The sequence below is a fragment of the Gossypium hirsutum genome, chromosome A06 (genome assembly GCF_007990345.1).
Source record: "Gossypium hirsutum isolate 1008001.06 chromosome A06, Gossypium_hirsutum_v2.1, whole genome shotgun sequence".
Classification (NCBI taxonomy): Eukaryota; Viridiplantae; Streptophyta; class Magnoliopsida; order Malvales; family Malvaceae; genus Gossypium; species Gossypium hirsutum.
In genome coordinates, this window is record NC_053429.1 from 121,507,652 (window position 1) to 121,522,533 (window position 14,882).

Genomic DNA, 14,882 nt, shown 5'->3' on the forward strand with positions numbered 1-14,882 from the left:
AGATGTTCTCAAACAGACTCAAGATGGTTTGGCATCCTTGTGCTTACAAGGAACAAATCGAAGACATAACTAATTTGGATTTCACGTGTTTATGATAAAGCAAATCTAAGATGATTTGTCGTATCTGTCAGAGAACAAATCGAAGCCAGGCATCTCCACCTCAATGGGGAGCAGATACATGGCAAGTCATACCTTCAGATAATTTCACTGAAGCTAGATCCAAGATGATTTGGCATCTCTACAAATCGAAGAAGCAGATTCGACATCTCTGTCATAAAGAAAATTGAATACCATGATAGGGCCGGTCAAATTTGGTATTTCTATGAGTCTTTGCTTGATTCCTGTTACACAGCAATAAGCAAAGAGGGGCAGCTGTAAGAGCCCAAATATGACCGGGCTTAAATAAACCAAATGAATAATTATTATTTAACAGTCCATAAAGTCTAGCTTACAAGAGTCCAAATATACATCCAAATAGCCCTAACAATTGCAACCCAAACAAACCCATTACACCCGAGGCCCAATACTACCCAGCAGACTCAATTAAAAAGGGGCCCAATTGACCCAAACTCTCAGAGGCCCAAAACCTAAAATCATCAGCTAGGGTTTCTAACCCTAGCTCTCTCCCTCGCGCCGCAACTGCTTCTGGAAGGTTCGGGGAGCGTCTGTTCAGCTCCCCAGGCCACCATTCAGGGTTCTGCCTCCGTAATTAGCACCCCACCGACACCACCACCAGACTGAAGGCCTCCATCAACGCCAGCAACCTCTCCATCGCCGGATTTTCTGCAAGCATCTGCAAAAGAGGGAAAGAACCACTGCAGCAAGCAAAGCAAATATGGAAAGATATAAAAAGATTTCTTTCCTAAATTTTAGTAATAAACAGTGGCTATAAAAGCCCAAATCAAACCATTGTAAAAGGACCGATTTTTTTAAAGAGCATAGAAATACATACTTACAGATACTTATTCAGAAAGATACAAACAGTTTTAGAAAAGGTGATTTAACCGTGTATTTTTTTACTATTTTTGTAACATATACATGTATATAAACTGTTTTAGCAAAAATATAGATTACAAAAACAAAAGGAAGGAAGTTACCTGGCGAACGACAAGTGAAAGGAAGGGTTTTTAAACCCTAGCCATCGTGTACAGTGGTCCTTAGGGTGGCGCGTGGGCGCGTGATCGGTGTGTGGCCAACGGAGGCCAGAGCCCGGAGCTCCCTCCTCTCTCCCTTTCAGAGAGAATTCTTAAATTTTTTTAAACTGGTTTCAAATGATTTTAAGGCTAATAATCTGGCTTATATAGCCTTCACAAAACGTCATCGTTTTGTGACCCAAGGATCCGCGCGTTGACCCGATTACCCGGGGAGGATCCGTCCATTTTTGAGAATTGGGTTAATTACCCAATCGATCCTTCTATCCCTTTTGTACTTACAATCAAACTTTATTTTATTTTATAATTTGGCCCATTATTTTATTTTAGTTTTAATTTAGTCCTTATGGCTATTAAATTATATTCTGGAAAACGTCACCGTTTTGGGAATAGGACAATTTGTCCAGTGAGTCCCTCTAATTTTGCATACGTTTTAAATAGGACCTTATTTCAGTTTTATTCCTTTCAAAATTCACCCATTAATTTTGCTAAACTCTAAATTTAGTCCTATACTTATTTTATTATTCAATATATATTTTATTATTTGTTTTATTTTAATTTTACTTCCATAAAATTATTTTATAAGTGTTAGTTTTTATATGTATTATGATTGTTTATTATATATTAATTCTCTCATAATTATTATTTTTATATATATATATATTATTATATTTTTACAAATATTATATATTCATATTATTTTTACATATAAATTTTCATTATTACATGCTATATTTATTATATTATTTCCCATGTATTTTATTATATAATATTTATTATGTTTTACTTGTATGTTGCTTATTATTTTATATATATATTATGTATGTTACATATTACCAATTATATTATTTATGTTTAAATTATATATATTATTTTAAATTTGTAAATTGTTATTATTAAATCATATTTTTAACTCATATTATATTCACATTTCATTATTAATTAATTAATTATTTATTATATATATCATTTCATTTTAAATTTATATTACGAATTCTCTTACATACTTTCAAGCCAATATATTACCATATAATTATTATTCTTTTGTAAATATTCTTGTTATTATATATTAAATACTATTTTAAAATTGTTATGAAATATCTTATTGTTAATTATATGCATTTGTTGTCAGCAATCAATCATTTTTTATTAATTCTTTTGTAGATTTTTATATTGCATGTAACATGTATGTGTTAAATGTTATTTTTATTTTTATTATTATATGTTATATTTTGTAGACATGCGGATTGATATTATATTTCTTCTATTTGTATATCATACATTATTTGATTATTGTTTTTTATATCATGCATCATTTAATTATTATTTTATATGTTTGTATATTTTGCTTATTCATTCTCGATTCATGCTATATATGTCTTTGTATGCATATCGTTAATATTTGCTTTATATGTATATGTATGAATCTGATGCATGATTTATATATCATCGCCATTATTTTGTTTAAATGCATGTATTATTTATGATTTATGATACAAAATAATCCCTCATGCATCAGATTCAAAAAAGACAAGGCTCCAAAATTTTCAAAAAAATATAAAGGCAATGCTTGGTGTTTGGAAATTTCGAAAAAGTAGTGCCCTAACTTATTGGGTTACAACTTTTCTCGTTAAGTTCGAATAGTCAAGTATCCTTCTAAGTTTTTAAAGGTTTTCAAAATGTAAGCAACTGTCTTGGAATTTCAAAGCATTGTGTCCTAACTCATTGGATGTGGCGATTTGTCGTTTCGAGATAGGGATTTCCAAAAGGTTAACTTAGTGTCAATGTTTTGATACGAGTGAACCCAAATTTTCAAAATCAAAGTATTTTAAAGAGGATTACATCTTAAAATTTTTCAAATTTCCGACATTAAAGACACTTGATAATCAATTAGGTACCAATTTTTGGGCGTTATGAGGGTGCTGACCCTTCCTCATATGTAACCGACTCCCGAATCCGTTTTCTCGACTTTCGTAGACCAAAATTAATGTTTTAAAACAAAACATTTTATAAGGTGATCCAATCATACCTAAAAAGATTGGTGGCGACTCCCGTTTTCATTTTTTAAAATCGATTCCCATTTTCCAAAACTCTATTTGAAAATGGTCTCGACAAGTTTCTCCTTTGATTAATTATAATTAAGTATCATGGAAAATGATGTTTAATTTCTCCCATGCAAAAAAAACTTGACGTTTGCCGTGGTATAGATGCCCAATTGGATCATAGTTGTACTGCACCACCATCATCATCATCATCATCATTAAATTCTTAATATTTGCATACATGTATGTAGGATGAAGGAAACAATGGTGGTTTGATAAACCTTAAAGAAGCTTTCGCGACCCTTATAATCGGATGAAACAAAGCACTCTTCGACAATCCAACCCGGGAGCAACCAGTTATAGGGAGCATCGATGTTGTCAAAGTACTTGACGATGACACCCGGTGACATCCTATTGCCCCTTTTTTTAGCCTGCTCTTTCACTGCCTTGAAGGTGGCTAGCATCAATGGCGACTACTCCTTAGCTTGCTGCTACTGCTGGTGGTCTCTCCCACTTCCTTTCCTTGGGCTCGACTCACCACTCTCCACCTCTATCACCACGCTAAAACCGACAATGCTTATTGTTTTGTATGAACCTTCTGATTTCTCATCATTTATATATAGCCCCAGTATGGGTTGTTAATTTTGCAAATTTGCAATTTTGCCTCTCATTTTCCTCTTTTCTTTTGCATTTATCCCTTAGGGTATTGAATCATTTTCAATTTTACCCTTGGACATATCTTTCTAAATTGATTGAGTATAAATTTCTTTAAAAAAAATTAGGTTATTCTATTGTTTATACCGTTATTTCCAAATAAGGTTAAAAAGTAAATGGTAAGCCAAAACCACTATATAGACCATTAATAAAATGAATCCACATTAGATTTTTACGTCTTACTTATACTTAAAATGAAATATTAAAAAAGGCAAGTAACCTGAAAATTTACCCGTAATAATTGAGACAGATCATTGATTTAATTTAGTAATATCATATATATTTATTTTAATTGAGAATATTGTTTTCTTTAGTATATATTCAATGATAGAAAGTCATAAGGACTACACATGATTTTTGGTCCAATATACAATTTGATACATGAATTTTGATTTAATACAATTATACATAATTTTTTAATTCGATTTAATTTTAACAAATTACTAAAATTATTATTATCAATGTAGCATGTAACATCATATTACATTTACATATACATATGGTATACATAAATATTATATATATCTAACATGAAAATAAATTTGTGCTTTTTTATCCATGTATATAATTGAATTAAATTAAAGTTGTATGTATAGAATTACATCAAATCAAAATTAATGTATTACATTTGATATTTGATAAAATTTCATGTGTAAATTTAATATTTATCCTTATAAAAATTTAATGAAAGGATGTCAAATTAATTTAGTTTTATAAATACGATAAAAGAAATATATGCTCATTTAAAGATAAAAATAAATAATCAGTAAATAATTAAATTTGATGTCTGGTTGTCATTAAATTCTTTTTTTTTTCCATAATAAAAATAAATTTTCTCACCTTAATATTTCAGTTATTTCTGTAATTGTCCATAAATAATTCATTAGTATTACATAATAGTCAAATTAAAAGCTTAGAAATCAAGAAAAAGTGAATTGTCTCGAATAATAATCATCTCTAAACATGGATGGGAGCTTTTTCATGTATTGTTAAAATGATCAATTCAATTTTACAGCATAAAAAAACAAATTATATATTGATTTACAATCATATGGTTAAACTTATTCATGTGTCAAACTATTAAGTCAAACATGATATTTTATAATTAAAAATAAAAATTTTCCTATTTAAGAATGAAGTAAAAGTTCTTGATTTATTCATAGCTTGAGGTTTTTTACTTAGTTCCATATCTAGATTCAAATTAGTCCATACAATTTCTACATAAACTTTGAGAAAATAAATGCTCACATCGGTTAGATTACAAGTATGTAAGGGGGAGTTCTTCATTGCTGTTGCAAGGCCGAAAGTACTTTTCCACCGTAAAAGTCATAGAAAACATTTGTCGTAGAAGATTTTCCTTTAAAACATCCTTATACCTAGTTGATGATTGAATTCTAATATTACGCCAAATATCAAATACAACTATTATTAACAACATTATTAAATCATATGAGGTATTGAAGGACCAAAATTGGAATACCATTTCAACTAACCCTTAGCTTTTTAGAACTTGTTTTTAATAAGGTTACATTTGCAACTTTGGTTCTTAATGGGAGGTATTTCTTTTAATTTTCCTTCATTCCTAGTGAAAACAAAGTGACCCAACCATAATTTTATTTATTTTGAATTACTTCGATTGTGCTATTATCCTTCTTTTCAAACAAAAAAAATTATTTTTTAATAAATTTCCAGGTTAATTATATTTGTCTATTAGTAAGAATACTAAGAATAGGGTTGGAAATAAAAGAAAGATGCAAAGTGATATCTAATTTGATTTTTAGGATGTGCTTAGATACTACAAAGTAATTAGATGAAAGTGTAATTATTAGTATAGAAATTACAAGTAATTAGATGAAAGTGTAATTATTATTATAGAAATTGCACTTTTTTTTATAATTCCAAGAAATTGTAATTTCCTAAACCTATTTGGTTGATAAAGTGTAATTACATCATAATTCCTTATGTTCTGTCTAGTAGCACAAATTGTAATTACATAGTTACTCCCTATTAACCTGAATTGGGTGGATACACGAATCCAACCAATCACACAAATTTGGCATCCAGTGTTTATTGGATAAATTTGAAATAGTAAGTTGCGCCCAGCGTTGGTCGTTATAACAGACAAATAGGTGAACTCACCACCCCTCTACTTGTAGTAAATATAACTGTTGTGTGGTGTTGATAGTAAGGTTTTTGACTTCGCACCGTTCACTGATTTTTTAGGATTAGAGTTGCACATCGGTTTGCAATCAAAATGGCGTCACCACCACAACACTTTTAGATATGCATATGAAACCGAAACTTAATCAATCAACATAACTACCTAAGCAGAACACAACTTAATAAACATTGCTCAAACCAAGCGTTCGGCCCAAAGCATTAGGTATTCGGCCTTTGCAACAGTATGCACAACCAGCCTCCAAACTGGAACATTCATATACTTACCTAAAGAAATAATGCCCCCTAAAGCACTTAACTCACCAAAGGAGTAATTGTCACACGATCTTCACCTATAGAAATCCCAAAATTGATTACAATGGAAGCTATAACTAAAACCACTCATCCTTCATGTGAAAGAAGTATACATAACATATAATGGGAAGAAAAAGAATATATGATACTCACACCCAAACGGGAAATACTCACTACTTGATCGACACCTAGTACCTAAGATAATGAATTATGATTTAATTACACTCTATAAACCAAATCAGTTTAGGAAATTACAATTTCTTGTAATTATAAAAAAGTGTAATTTCTATAATAATAATTACACTTTCATCTAAATACTTTGTAGTATCCAAAGAGATCCTAAAAATCAAAATAGATATCACTTTTCATCTCTCTTTTATTTCCAACTCTATTTTTCATATTCTTACTATAGACAAATATAATTATAGAAAATCAAAATTCATGTATCAAATTGTATATTGGACAAAAATCATGTGTAGTTTTTATGACTTTTTATCATTGAATATATACTAAATAAAATAATATTCTCAATTAAAATAAATATATATTATATTACTAAATTAATCCAATGATTTGTCTCAATTATTACAAGTAAATTTCCAGGTCACTTGTTTTTTTTTATAATATGTTATTTTAAGTATAAGTATAACGTAAAAATTTAATGTCCATTCATTTTATTAGTGGTCTATATAATGGTTTTGGCTTACCATTTACATTTTAACCTTATTTGAAAATAATTGTATAACCAATAGAACAAACTTATTTTTCTTTTAAATTATGCTTAATCAATTTATCATAATTTAGAAAGATATGTCCAAGGGTAAAATTGAAAATGATTCAATACCCAAAGGGATAAATGTGAAAGAAAAAAAGGAAAATGAGAGGCAAATATGTAAATTTGTAAAATTAATAACCCACACTAGGGTTATATATAAATGTTGAGAAATGAGAAGGTTATATAAATGTTGAGAAATGAGAAGGTTCATACAAAACAATAAGCATTGTAGGTTTTAGCGCATTAATGGAGGTGGAGAGTGGTGAGTAGAGCGGGAGGAAGAGGAAGTGGGAGAGACCACCAGTAGTAGTAGAGACAACACAGCAGCAGCAGGCGAAGGAGTAGCTGCCATTGACACTAGCCACCTTACAGGCAATGAAAGAGAGGGCCAAAAAAAGGGGTAATAGGATTTCACTGGGTGTCATTGTCAAGTACTTTGAAAACATCGATGCTCCGTATGACTAGTTGCTCCCGGGTTGGATTGTTGAAGAGCGCTTTGTTTCGTCTGATTATAAGGGTCGCGACAGGATCTATAAGGTATATCAAACCAGCATTGTTTCCTTCATCCTATATACATGTATGCAAATCTTAAGATTACAAGAACTCCGACATGTTTAAGTTCTTGTTCCAGTTCAACATCTTCATAACTCTGACATGTTTAAGAGAGAAACCCTGTAATTTAATTAACCAAAAAAATGAAAAAAGAAAGATAATTTATATAAATATATAAGCCAAATAAATTTAGGCTTTTCCCCGTGTGTGCGTGTGTTGGATTCCATGGCAGTTTCTCCTTTGATTAATTATAATTAAGTACCATGGAAAATGATGTTTAATTTCTCCCATACAAAAAAGACTTGACATTTGTTTTGGTATAGATGCCCAATTAGATTATAGTTTTACCGCACCATCATCATCATCATCATTAAAATCTAAAGATTTGCATACATGTATGTAGGATGAAGGAAACAGTGGTGGTTTGATATACCTTATAGAACCTTTCGCGACCCTTATAATCGGACGAAAAAAAAGCACTCTTCGACAATCCATCCTGGGAGCAACCAGTCATAGGGAGCATCGGTGTTGTCAAAGTACATGACGATGACACCTGGTGACCTCCTATTGCCCCTTTTTTCAGCCTGCTCTTTCACCACCTTTAAGGTGGCTAGCGTCAATGGCGACTACTTCTTAGCCTGCTGCTACTGCTGGTGGTTTCTCCCACTTCCTTTCCTCAGGCTTGACTCACCACTCTCCAGTTCCATCATTTCGCTAAAACCTACAATGCTTATTGTTTTGTATGAACCTTCTGATTTTCATCATCTATATATAGCCCTAGTGGGGGTTGTTAATTTTGCAAATTTGCAATTTTGCCTCTCATTTTCCTCTTTTCTTTCGCATTTATCCCTTAGGGTATTGAATCATTTTCAATTTTACCCTTGGACATATCTTTCTAAATTGATTGAGCATAAATTTCTTTAAAAAAAATTAGGTTTATTCTATTGGTTATACAGTTATTTCCAATTAAGGTTTAAAAGTAAATGGTGAGCCCAAACCATTATATAGACCATTAATAAAACGAATCCACATTAGATTTTTAGGTTTTACTTGTACTTAAAATGAAATATTAAAAAAGGCAAGTGACCTGGAAATTTACCTGTATTAATTGAGACAAATCATTGGTTTAATTTAGTAATATAATATATATTTATTTTAATTGAGAATATTGTTTTCTTTAGTATATATTCAATGATTAGAATGTCATAAAGACTACACATGATCTTTGGTCCAATATACAATTTAATACATGAATTTTGATTTTATACAATTATACATAATTTTTTAATTCGATTTAATTTTAACAAATTACTAAAAATATTATTATCGATGTAGCATGTAACATCATTTTACATTTACATTTACATATGGTATACATAAATATTATATATATCTAACATGAAAATAAATTTGTGCTTTTTTATCCATGTATAAAATTGAATTAAATTAAAGTTGTAAGCATATAATTACATTAAATCAAAATTAATGTATTACATTTGATATTTGATAATTCATGTGTAAATTTCATATTTGTCCTTATAAAAATTGAATGAAAGGATGTCAAATTAAATTAGTTTTCTAAAAACCATACAAGAAATATATGCTCATTTAAAGATAAAAAAAATAATCAGTAAATAATTAAATTTGATGTCTAGCTGGCATTAAATTCTTTTTTTTTCCATAATAAATATAATTTTTTTTCACCTTAATATTTCAGATATTTCTGTAATTGTCCATAAAGAATTCATTAGTATTACATAATAGTCAAATTAAAAGCTTAGAAATCAAGAAAAAGTGAATTGTCTCAGAATAATAATCATCTCTAAACATGGATGGGAGCTTCTTCATGTATTGTTAAAATGATCAATTCAATTTTACAGCATAAAAAAGTAAATTATATATTGATTTACAATCATATGGTTAAACTTATTTATGTGTCGGACTATTAAGTCAAACATGATATTTTATAATTAAAAATAAAAATGTTCCTATTTAAGAATGAAGTAAGAGTTCTTGATTTATTCATAGCTTGAGTTCTTTTACTTAGTTCCATATCTAGATTCAAATTAGTCCATACAATTTCTACACAAACTTTGAGAAAATAAATGCTCACATCGGTTAGATAAAAAGTAAGTAAGGGGGAGTTGTTCACTGCTGTTGCAAGGCCAAAAGTACTTTTTCACCGTAAAAACAATAGAAAACATTTGTCTTACAAGATTTTCCTTTAAAACATCGTTAGACCTAGTTGGTTGAAATCTAATATTACGCCTAATACCAAATTCAACTATTATTGACAACATTATTGAGAAAAAATGACAAAGTAATATGAGTATCATATGAGTTATTGAAGGATCAAAATTGGAATAACATTAAAACTAACCCTTAGCTTTTTTAGAGCTTATTTTTGATATAGTTACATTTGCAACTTCGATTCTTAATGGGAGGTATTTCTTTTAATTTTCCTTCATTTCTAATGAAAACAAAGTGACCTAACCACAGTTTTATTTATTTTTAATTACTTCGATTGTGTTATTACCCTTTATTTCAAACAAAAAAGTAATTTTATTATATAATAAATTTTCATGTCAATTATATTTGTCTATTAGTAAGAATACTAAGAATAGAGTGGGAAATAAAAGAAAGATGCAAAGTGATATCTAATTTAATTTTTAGGATGTGTTTGGATACTACAAAATAATTAGATGAAAGTGTAATTTTTAGTATAGAAATTACACTTCGTTTTACAATTACAAGAAATTGCAATTTCCTAAACCTATTTGGTTGATAGAGTGTAATTACATAATAATTCTTTATGTTCTGTCTAGTAGCACAAATTGTAATTACACAGTTACTCCCTATTAGCCTTACTTGGATGGATACCCAAATCCAACCAATCACATCAATTTGACACCCAGTTTTTATTGGATAAATTCAAAATAGTAAGTTGCACCCACCGCTGGTCAGTGTAACCAACAAATAGGTGTGCTCAACACCTCTCTACTCGTAGTAAATATAACTCTTGTGTCGTGTCGATAGTATGATTTTTGACTTTACACCATTCACTAATTTTTCGGGATTAGAGTTACACACCAGTTTGCTATTGAAATGGCATCACACCGCAACACTTTTAGATCTGCATACGACACTAAAACTTAATCAATCAACATAACTACCTAAGTTGAACACAACTTAATAAACCATTGCTCAAACTGAGCATTCAGCCCAAAGTATTAGGCATTCGACCCTTATAACACTACGCACAACCAGCCTCCAAACTGGAACATTCAGATACTTACCTAAAGAAAGAGCGCCTTTTAAAGCACTTAACTCACCGGAGGAGTAATCATCACACGATCTTCAACTAAAGAAATCCCAAAAATGATTACATTGGAAGCTATAGACCTAAATAAAGCCAACCATCCTTCACGTGAAGGAAGGATACATAACATACAATGAAGAAGAAAAAGAATATATGATACTCACACCCAGATGGGAAATACTCACTACTTGATTGATATAGGGCATAGAAGATGGCACAATAGTGATAAGCTATAAAAGTAACATATTTTAATCCTATTCTTAATGCGTTTTTGGATGGTTAATTATGCAAATTTGTGAATTTGATGCTCCTAATCCTTTAAATTCATGTTTCTGTACTTAGAAGAGCATTTGGGTGTGAAAGGAGTGAAAAAGATGCCAAAATTGGACAAATAGAGTTGTTTTTAGGATGCTTACGACCTGGGCATTTCCATACGGGTTGGACACATGCCCGTGTGAGACACATGGGTTGGACACACGCTCATGTGCTAGCCCGTGTCGATTTCACACTATGCTTTCCAAATATGAGGAAAAACCCAAGTTTTAGGCTTTCTGAGCATTCTAAAGTCTATAAATACCCATTAGAAGAAGACATAAGGGGGCAATCAGAGAAGATTGAAGAAAACACTAGAAGAACACCATCGGAATCAATTCGGAAGCGGATCTTCATCAAGATTAAAGATCTCATTTTGATTTCTTTCAAAGTTTTATTAAGTTTCTTTATGTTTTGTGGTTATTTTGACTTTGAGATGTTTCTATTCAGGATTATGAGCTAAATTACCTAGATACCTAGGGAAGATGAACTCCATGATGAATCCTTTTATTTAATTGTTTGTTTTTACGCGATAAATACTTGATTCTTGTTCTCAATTATGTATTTTTGTTTATTGATTTAATATTTTCGGGATATTAATTGATAAACCATAAAATTAACACATTTTAATCCCATGCTTAGCATGTTTTTGGATCATTTATTATTTAATTTAGTGAATTTGATGCTCTTAATCCTTTAATTTCATGTTTTATAATTAGCAGAGCATAGGGGAACAAAAGGAGCAGAAAACTGACCAAAAACAGACAAAACGGGCTAATTTAAAGATCCACATGGCCAATACCATTTCCACACGGGCTGAGCACACGCCCATGTAAGCCGCACGGGCTAGCCACACGCCCATGTGGCAGCCTGTGTCGATATCACTTTCTGTTTCCCAAACACGCGGAAAAAGCCAACTTTTAGGGTTTCTGAGCATTCTAAAGTCTATATAAACACACTAGAAGTAGACCTAAAGGGGGCACACAGAGTAGAAAGCAGAAATTACTCAAAGAAAGCAGTTGGGATCATCTCGGAAGCAAATCCACTTTAATATTGAATGTCTCCATTCAAATTTCTCTCGAAGTTTATTTGGGTTTTTTTATGTCTTGTTGTTTTTCTAAATTTGAGATGTTTTCCTTTTACATTATGGACCAAACTCCTTAAATACCTAGGGAGGATGAAACTTATGATGGATTTTATTATTTAATTATCTGAATTACATGATAAATACTTGTTCTTGTTCTTAATTATGTGTTCTTAATCCTTGCTTTAATATTTTCAGGATATTAAACCAAGTTTGATGTGCTTATTTAGTGGAGAAAAAGTCTCTGTTTAAGAGTAGATCTAGCATAATTGAGCGGAGTTGATTGTAATTCTAGAAATAGGATGACATAAATCTATCGGATTAGAGTCAAATCTAATAGGGGAATCTATAGATCGAGTTAATGCGACGATAGGGGTTTTAATTAGAATGAAATTTCAATTAATCAACCTAGAGTCAGTTGTTCTTAGTCTCGAAAGAGATATTAACATAATTTAGGGATTTCTACGGATCAAGACAAGTGAATAAATCGTTTGATTCAGACTCAGAATAATAAGTGAAGTCTAGGTGGATTCTTTCCTGGGTATTGTCTCTCTCATTGGTTTTCTTAAGTATTTTGCCAATTCGATCTCTGTTGCATTCATAGTTAATTAGTTTAATTTTAGATTAAAACACCTCATTTAATTATTAGGCTAAATAATAGAAAGATAGTTATTACTAGTACTTTTAGTCCTTGTGGATACGGTATTCTGGACTCACCACAGTTATACTACTATTCAATAGGTGCGCTTGCCTTCGTCGAAATATTAGTTAGTTTCGTGACCCATCAAGTTTTTGGCGCCGTTGTCGGGGACTAAATTATTAGGAGCACTTAATTTTTTATTTTTATTTTTGTTTTTACTTTAATTTACTAAATTTTTCTCTTATTTGCTTCTGGCAAGTTCTTTTAGTTTATGACTAGAAGAAACTCGTCAGGACCTTTATCATTTGATAGTGAAATTGAAAGCACAACTCGTGAAAATCGTAGAGAAATAAGGCGGAGTCTATAGTATATAGAGGACAAGTAAGATGACGATACCAATATTACCGAAGAGATGGCTGAAAATCAGAATAATTCGCTACCTCTTGTGGTTGCCGCGAATCTTGTAAATCAGAATCCTGCTCCTCGTACTATATACGTCTATGCCAAGCCTAATTTAGCGAGGGCTGAATCGAGTATTGTGAGACCTGCTATTGCTGCAAATAACTTCGAACTGAAGCCGAACACCATTCAGATGATCCAATAGTTTATTCAGTTCGATGGTTTGCAAGATGAGGATCCAAATACTCATTTGCTTAACTTTCTTGAGTACTGTAATACTTTCAAAATTAATGGCATTTCTGTTGATGCCATTCGCCTTCGATTATTTCCCTTCTCATTGAGGAATAAAGCTAAATAGTGGTTGAACTCTTTACCACGAGGGTCCATCACTACATGGGAGCAAATGACTAAAAAGTTTCTGTTGAAATATTTCCCGCTGGCCAAGATGGTAAAGTTGAGGAATGATATCTCTTCCTTTGTGCAAATGGACTTAGAAACCCTATACGATGCATGGGAGATGTATATGATTTATTGAGAAGGTGCCCTCACCATGGGTTACCCTTATGGTTACAGGTTCACACTTTCTATAATGGTTTGAACCCCTTAACTAGACAATTGATCGATGTAGCCGCTGACTAACCTAAATAACAAAACACCTGAGGAGGCTTATGAGTTCATTGAAGAGATGTCACTGAATAATTATTAGTGGCAAGTCATGAGGACAAAGCTGACAAAAGCCGCTGGTGTTTTTAACCTCGATGCGGTCACCATGTTATCAAACTAGGTAGAGCTCTTAAATAAAAAGATTGATAGTTTATATGGTTCTACGCAGGTACATCCGGTGATGCAATGTGACGCAAATGGAAAAGGGAACCATTCAGAAAGTGTTCCTACAACCCTAGCACAAAAGACGAACAAGTCAACTATATGGGTAACAATTCTAGACCTCAGAGTAATCCCTATAGTAATACATACAATGCAAGTTGGAGGAACCATCCCAATTTCTCTTGGGGTGGTCAAGGAAATTAGAGACCACAACCCCCTCTTGGCTTTCAACAACAACCTTACCAACAAGACAAAAAGCCGAACCTTAAGGAAATGTTGACGAAGTTTATTTCGGTGTAACTCACTTCTAAAACACAGAAACAACACTTAAAAATCAGCAACCGTCAATTCAAGGGCTCGAGAACCAAATAGGCCAGCTAGCTAAGATGATTTCAGAAAGGCCACAAGGTAGCTTGCCAAGTAATACCGAAACTAACCCAAGAGAACAACTTTATGCGATTACTATTCGGGATGAAGAAAGGTTAGTTGATTCCAAACTAGAACCAAGGCAAGAAAGTGTGGTAAGTAAAGGTAAGGTTGATGAAAGACACAGTAAAAAAAAACCGATAAGTAAGGAGTATACACTTTGTGTGCCAT

At 31.5% G+C, this 14,882-nt stretch overlaps 1 non-coding gene across 1 annotated transcript; it reads right to left on the minus strand.

Annotated features, from left to right (window-relative positions):
* Positions 1-13,911: 13,911 nt before the first annotated feature.
* LOC121231074 (small nucleolar RNA R71) lies at positions 13,912-14,017 on the minus strand. The gene has a single exon (XR_005929143.1). It is a non-coding gene; the product is annotated as a small nucleolar RNA R71 (small nucleolar RNA).
* Positions 14,018-14,882: the final 865 nt, after the last annotated feature.